At 44.1% G+C, this 7296-nt stretch overlaps 1 pseudogene; it reads right to left on the reverse strand.

Moving 5' to 3' along the window:
• Window positions 1-1428: 1428 nt before the first annotated feature.
• Window positions 1429-1537, reverse strand: LOC144493260 (U2 spliceosomal RNA; annotated as a pseudogene).
• Window positions 1538-7296: the final 5759 nt, after the last annotated feature.

Genomic DNA, 7296 nt, shown 5'->3' on the forward strand with positions numbered 1-7296 from the left:
GCCAATCTAGTTTAAAGAACCCCCCCCCACCGACAGCACTGGCAAATTTACTTGTAAGGACTCTAGTCATGCTCCTCTAAGGAGCAACCTATCCATCTTGCACAGGTTCCATTAGCCCCACAGCCCATCCCAATGCCTCAGAAATCTGATGCCCTCTCTCCCAGACCAATCCTCCTGTCACGTGTTCAATTACTCAGCCCTCCTATTTTTATGCTCACTAGCACATGGCGCTGAGATGACTGCTCTTGAGGTCCTGCTTTTTAATTTATTTCCTAACTCGCCTAAAATCTGCCTTCAGGACCTCATCCCTCTTCCTACCAATGTCATTGGTACCAATTTGGACCACCTGGTTATTCACTGTCCCCCAGAAGAATGTCTTGCAGCTGCTTTGTGACATCTTAGCCCTTGGCACCTGGGAGACAATGTACCATCCTGGAGTCATGCCAATGGCCACATAAACCTTGATTCTCAATGTCCATATATCCACACAGGAGTCAGAATTGTGACTGATTTATATTCCTCTTCCCAGGCACGGGCATTACAACCAATAGCAGATCCTCCATGGTACTCCAGCTGTGCTTAGCTAATAACGCATAGAACAGCTACTGTGTCCATTTTGCATAGTTTTATACCACACAACATGCTTATGATGACTAATGCACCTGGGATCAAAAGTTCAGCAGGGTAACATTAGAAATGACTGTCTGATATATTTCCAGGATATTTTACTCAGACATGTATAAGTCAGTTTTAATAGGAAATGATTCCTATGTGAGCAGTTCTGATGTCTATTACATGTGGTGAGTTAGAAACTTAATCCTCAAAGGTAATTTAAAAAAAGACTATCTGGTTAAATTTAAAAAAATCTTTGCTGACACAGGAGCATAAACAAGTCCACAGGGATATTTAAATAATATTCTATTTCCAGAATGAATTTCAGTTTAATAAAAAAAATATGGATTGACACTTCATAACTATTTTTGCAGGAACTTTAGAACTGGGACAAATATCATTGTTTAATAGTCAATGGTAAAGGTGTAACAATTTAATATGACTGTAAAATAACACTAACCTCTTTCGAGTCTGGTTTGAATGCAACAATTGCACTCTATGCTTTTTAAGTCGCAATTTTCCTTTAAACTATCTTCAACCACCGAAACCATACGTCCCATGGTGCTTCAGTGCCTACACACATCCATGGCCGTCACCGTTTTGCTCTTGGCATGTTCAGTGTAGATCACCGAGTCCCTGATGACATTTTCCAGGGAAACTTTCATAACCCCACAAACCTCCTCGCAGATCAGGAAGGCGATGTGTTTAACGTCCCTGCGGCAAGCCAGGTGCCAAATAGCTAGCTTAGAGATACCCAGGATGTTGGCTTTGCCTTTGCCCAGCCCCTTCCTACCTCCTCTCTACACGATCTGCATTAAGTAATCAACCAAAACAATCAATTACTATATGGTATAGGGATGTATCAGATATTAAACTGATAAGAACAGATACTATACATGATCTTAGCCAAAAGGCTGATAACAATTGCATATTACATACCATTAGGGAAGGAAATTTGCTGTCCTTACCATAAGACCATAAGATCATAAGACATAGGAGCAGAATTAGGCCACTCGGCCCATCGAGTCTGCTCCGCCATTCAACCATGGCTGATATTTTTCTCATCCCCATTTTCTTGCCTTTTCCTCATAACCCCTGATTCCCTTATTAATCAAGAACCTATCTATCTCTGTCTTAAAGTCACTCAATGACCTGGCCTCCATAGCCTTCCGCGGCAAAGAGTTCCACATGTTCACCACTCTCTGGCTGAAGAAATTCCTCCTCATCTCTGTTCAAAAGGATAGTCCCTTTAACCTGAAGTTGTGCCCTCTGGTTCGAGTTTTTCCTACTAGTGGAAACATCCTCTCTATGTCCACTCTATCCAGGCCTCGCAGTATCCTGTAAGTTTCAATAAGATCCTCCCTCATTCTTCTAAACTCCAACGAGTACAGACCCAGAATCCTCAACTGCTCCTCATACAACAAGCTCTTCAGTCCAGGGATCATTCTTGTGCACCTCCTCTGGATCCTTTCCAAGGACAGCACATCCTTCCTTAGATATGGGGTCCAAAACTGCTCACAATACTCCAAATGGGGTCTGACCAGAGCCTTATACAGCCTCAGAAGTACATCCCTGCTCTTGTATTCTCACCCTCTCGACATGAATGCTAACATTGCATTTGCCTTCCTAACTGCCGACTGAACCTGCATGTTAACCTTAAGAGAATCTTGAATAATGATTCCCAAGTCCCTTTGTGTTTCTGATTTCCTGAGCATTTTCCCATTTAGAAAATAGTCTATGCCTCCATTCCTCCTTCCAAAGTGCCTAACCTCACACTTTTCCACATTGTATTCCATCTGCCACTTCTTTGCCCACTCTCCTAACCTGTCCAAGTCCTTCTGCAGCCCCCCCTGCTTCTTCAATACTACCTGTCCCTCTACATATCTTTGTATCATCTGAAAACTTAGCAACAGTGCCTTCAGTTCCTTCCTCCAAATTGTTAATGTATATTGTAAAAAGTTGTAGTCCCAGCACTGATCCCTGAGGCACACCACTAGTCACTGGCTGCCATCCTGAAAAGGACCCCTTTATTCCCACTCTCTGCCTTCTGCCAGTCAGCCAATCCTCTATCCATGCCAGGATCTTACCCTTAACACCATGGGCGCTTAACTTATTTAACAGTCTCCTATGTGGCACCTTCTCAAAAATCTTCTGGAAATCCCTTTTTAAACAGTGGTGTTACATGAGCTACTTTCCAGTCCTCTGGTACCCTCCCTGCCTCCAGTGCTTCCTGAAAGATCACCACCAATGCCTCCACAATTTCCTCAGCTATCTCTTTTAGAACCCTAGGGTGTAGTCCATCTGGTCCAGGTGATTTATCCACCTTCAAACCTTTCAGTTTCCCCAGAACCTTCTCCTTAGTAATGGCCACTACACTCACCTGTGCCCTCTGACTCTCCTGGAACTCTGGCGTCCCTCTGGTGTCTTCCACCGTGAAGACAGATGCAAAGTAACTATTCAACTCCTCTGCCATTACTTTGTTTCCTATTATTACTTCTCCAGCCTCATTTTCCAGTGGTTCAATATCTATTTTTGCCTCTCTCTTACCTTTTATATATTGAAAAAGACTCTTCCTATCTTCTTTTATATTACTAGCTAGCTTACACTCATACTTCATCTTCTCCCCCCTTATTGCTTTTTTAGTTGTCCCCTGCTCGCTTTTAAAGGTTTCCCAATCCCCTGGCTTCCCACTAATCCTCGCCACTGTATATGTTTTTTCTTTTGCTTTTATGCTGTCCTTGACTTCCCTCATTAGCCATGGATGCCTCGTCCTCCCGTTAGCATGTTTCCTCCTACGTGGGATGAATTTCTGTTGCCTCCTGAATAACTTTCAAAAACTCCTGCCATTGCTGTTCCACTGTCTCCCCTGCTAGGCTCCCTTTCCAATCAACTCCTCCCTCATGTCTTTGTAGTTACCTTTATTTAATTGTAATACAATTATATCTGATTCCAACTTCTCCCTCTCAAATTGCAGGGTAAATTCTACCATGTTGTGGTCACTGCTCCCTAAAGGTTCAAAGAACAAAGAACAAAGAACAAAGAACAGTACAGCACAGGAAACAGGCCCTTCGGCCCTCCAAGCCTGTGCCGCTCCTTGGTCCAACTAGACCAATCGTTTGTATCCCTCCATTCCCAGGCTGTTCATGTGACTATCCAGGTAAGTCTTAAACGATGTCAGCGTGCCTGCCTCCACCACCCTACTTGGCAGCGCATTCCAGGCCCCCACCACCCTTCACCTTAAGTTCCCTAATCAAGTCTGCCTCATTGCACATCACCAAATCCAGAATTGCCTGTTCCCTAGTAGGCTCTGTCACAAGCTGCTCCAAAAAACCATCTCTTAGACATTCCACAAATTCCTTTTCTTGGGATCTACTACCTACCTGATTTTCCCAGTCCACCTGCATATTGAAGTCCCCCATGATTGTTGTAATATTGCCTTTTCTATCTCCTGATTTATTTTCTGCCCCACATAGAAAAACCATAGAACCATAGAAAATTACAGCTCAGAAACAGGCCTTTTGACCCTTCTTGTCTGTGCCGAACCATTTTATGCCTAGTCCCACTGACCTGCACTTGGACCATATCCCTCCACACCCCTCTCATCCATGAACCCGTCCAAGTTTTTCTTAAATGTTAAAAGTGACCCCGCATTTACCACTTTATCCGGCAGCTCATTCCATACTCCTACCACTCTCTGCGTGAAGGAGCCCCCCCTAATATTCCCTTTAAACTTTTCTCCTTTCACCCTTAACCCATGCCCTCTGGTTTTTTTCTCCCCTAGCCTCAGCGGAAAAAGCCTGCTTGATTCACTCTATCTATACCCATCAAAATCTTATACACCTCTATCAAATCTCCCCTCAATCTTCTACGCTCCAGGGAATAAAGTCCCAACCTATTCAATCTCTCTCTGTAACTCAGCTTCTCAAGTCCCGGCAACATCCTTGTGAACCTTCTCTGCACTCTTTCAATCTTATTTACATCCTTCCTGTAACTAGGTGACCAAAACTGTACACAATACTCCAATACAATACATCCTGACTACTGCTAGGGGCCTGTACACAACTCCCATCAGGGTCTTTTTACCTTTGCGATTCCTCAACTCTACCCACAGAGATTCTATGCCTTCTGATCCTGTATCACTTCTTGCTATCGATTTAACTTCATTCCTTACTAACAATGCAACCATGCCTCTTTTGCCAATCTGCCTGTCCTTCCGATAGGATACATGTCCTTGGATATTTAGATCTCCTTGCAACCACATCTCTGTGATGCCCACAACATCGTAACGGCCAATTTCAATGTGCGCAACAAGCTCATTTACCTTGTTCCGTATACTGTGCGCATATAGGTACAGCACCCTCAGTCCCGCATTGCCACCTCCCTTCTCATAGCTGTCATCTTTTTTGCTCTGCCTGAAGTTAGATTCCTGCCACCTTCCATACTCTCTGTTCTATTACATCCTTACCCGGTCTGGCCAACATGTGACTCCAGAGCCACAGCAATGTGGTTGACTCTCAACTGCTCTCCAAGGGCAACTAGGGATGGGCAATAAATGCTGGCCAGCCAGTGTTGCCCATGTCTCATGAATGAATAAAAAAACTGTTTTGCAATGATATGACTGCAACTGTCTTGAGTGGTAGATCTGAAACTGTTCCCTTCAAAATTCAGATTGGTATCAAGCAAGGCTGTGTGTTGGCTATTTACAATCTACCTGATAGTGGCTCTGGTGTGAGTATTAAGTACTGCCTACATGGAATCACTTTAACCTTAGTCACCTCCATGCCAAAACTAAACTGACCATCATAGACATACATGATCTACAGTTTGTGGGTGACTGCAGTGTCATTGCCCACCCTGCACCAGTTTTACAAACCACTCTCGATCTCTTTAATTCTGCAAACAAAAAACTCATGAATGTTGCCAAAGCAAAACGGGATGTTGGGTTTATGTCACACTATCAGTAACCCCCACAGCTTGCCTCCTGGACTTGCAGAATCTCACTGGCTGTCCTGTCTGGAGACAATACACATCTCTTTAACCTGTGCTTAATGCTCCCTCCACTCACATTGTCTGTATCTTTAAGATCTGGCTGGCTGTAGGGATTCGCATTCTAATCAGTATTCTGTAACTTGATTTCGTGTCTCTGTGCCCTGTTTGAGAGCAGATTTCCACTCCATCTGACAAAGGAGCAGCGCTCCGAAAGCTAATGGCATTTGCTACCAAATAAACCTGTTGGACTTTAACCTGGTGTTGTTAAAACTCTTACTGAGTTTACCCCAGTCCAACGCCGGCATCTCCACATCAAAGCAAAACTCATACAGTAACCCAGACCTGGTCAGTCAAATATTCCACCTCTCATACATGAGGAATATGTTAAGCATTTTCCATGCCTCGACAGCCACCTCTCTCAAAAGATCACCATTAATGAGAAGATCCAACCTGGTCAGCTACACCAGCTCAGCCTTTGACAAACTACGGTAGCGAGTGTTTGACAAGAAAGGCAATAAAGTCAACAAACGTCCGAGTATACAGAGCAGTTGTTGTCTCCATACTCCTGCACTGCAGTGAGACCTGGACTCTGTATCAGCGCCGCATAAGAGCGCTAGAGAAATGCCTCTGCCATATCCTTTGGATTCAATGGAAAGACCACTGAACAAATGCTAGTGTTCTTCTTGAAGCCAGCTGCACGAGCATTCAGGCAAAGTTCCTGCAAAATCAACTATGATGGACTGGACACTGTCTCCAGATGGCCAAAAGGCATCTTACCCAACTGTCCTGTTTTCTCAACTCTCAAATGGCCAATGTTTCAGGGAAGGACAAAAGAAATGCTACAAAGACACTCTGAAGCATTCCTTGAAGTGTGGCAGCATTGACATTGAGGAACTTGCCACCAATCATTCAAAATGGTCACAGCTTGGCCATTATCTGCATTATGCTTTGTGTCCAAATGCCTTATGATGAGGTAGAGAGGTGGCCAAGAAAGAAAGAAAAGGATGCAAATCATGCGTTCTGGGGCTCAGTGGGATGTCTTACCTCATGTGCCCAAAGATTAGTGGGTCGAAAAATCGCCTGTTCTGTCACATGATAGAAATTCTTGAGCCTGATTGGATGTTATTTTAAATTCAAGGGGCAGCTAACACCAATTGATATCCCACCTGTTGGGGAAGATGTTTGAATCAGGAGTAGCAGCAGTAGGCCTGTTGGCCTGTTGAGACTGCTGCATCATTCAATTAGATCATTTACCTCAATACCACTGTCCTGTGTTGTTCCAATATCCCTTGATGGCATCAGTATCCAGAAATCTATTGATTACCGCCTTGAACATGCTCAATGATGAGCTTCCACAGCCCTTTTGGGTAAAGATTCATCACCATGTTTGGGAGGGTTTGATGGAGGGAGAAACCAGATCTTGCCCTGAGGAGGCTTGGTGAAGGATTTGAGTTTCGAGGTTGAGTCTGAGACCAATTTTTTGGTATGCTTCTCCGAAGACATCAAGCATATCTTCTGAGAGAGCAGAGATGTCATCATCCGCATACTGAAGTTCCACGAGCGATGTCAGTGTCAATTTCTTTGAGGATTTCAACCAGTTGAGGTTGAAACGTTTCCCATCCATCCTGTAGACAATGGTTCTTGACAAGGTGAAGGATGGTAGCAATGAAGGTAGGGGGCAATGACACATCCCTG

Source organism: Mustelus asterias, chromosome 4 (assembly GCF_964213995.1).
Source record: "Mustelus asterias chromosome 4, sMusAst1.hap1.1, whole genome shotgun sequence".
In the NCBI taxonomy this organism is placed as follows: Eukaryota; Metazoa; Chordata; class Chondrichthyes; order Carcharhiniformes; family Triakidae; genus Mustelus; species Mustelus asterias.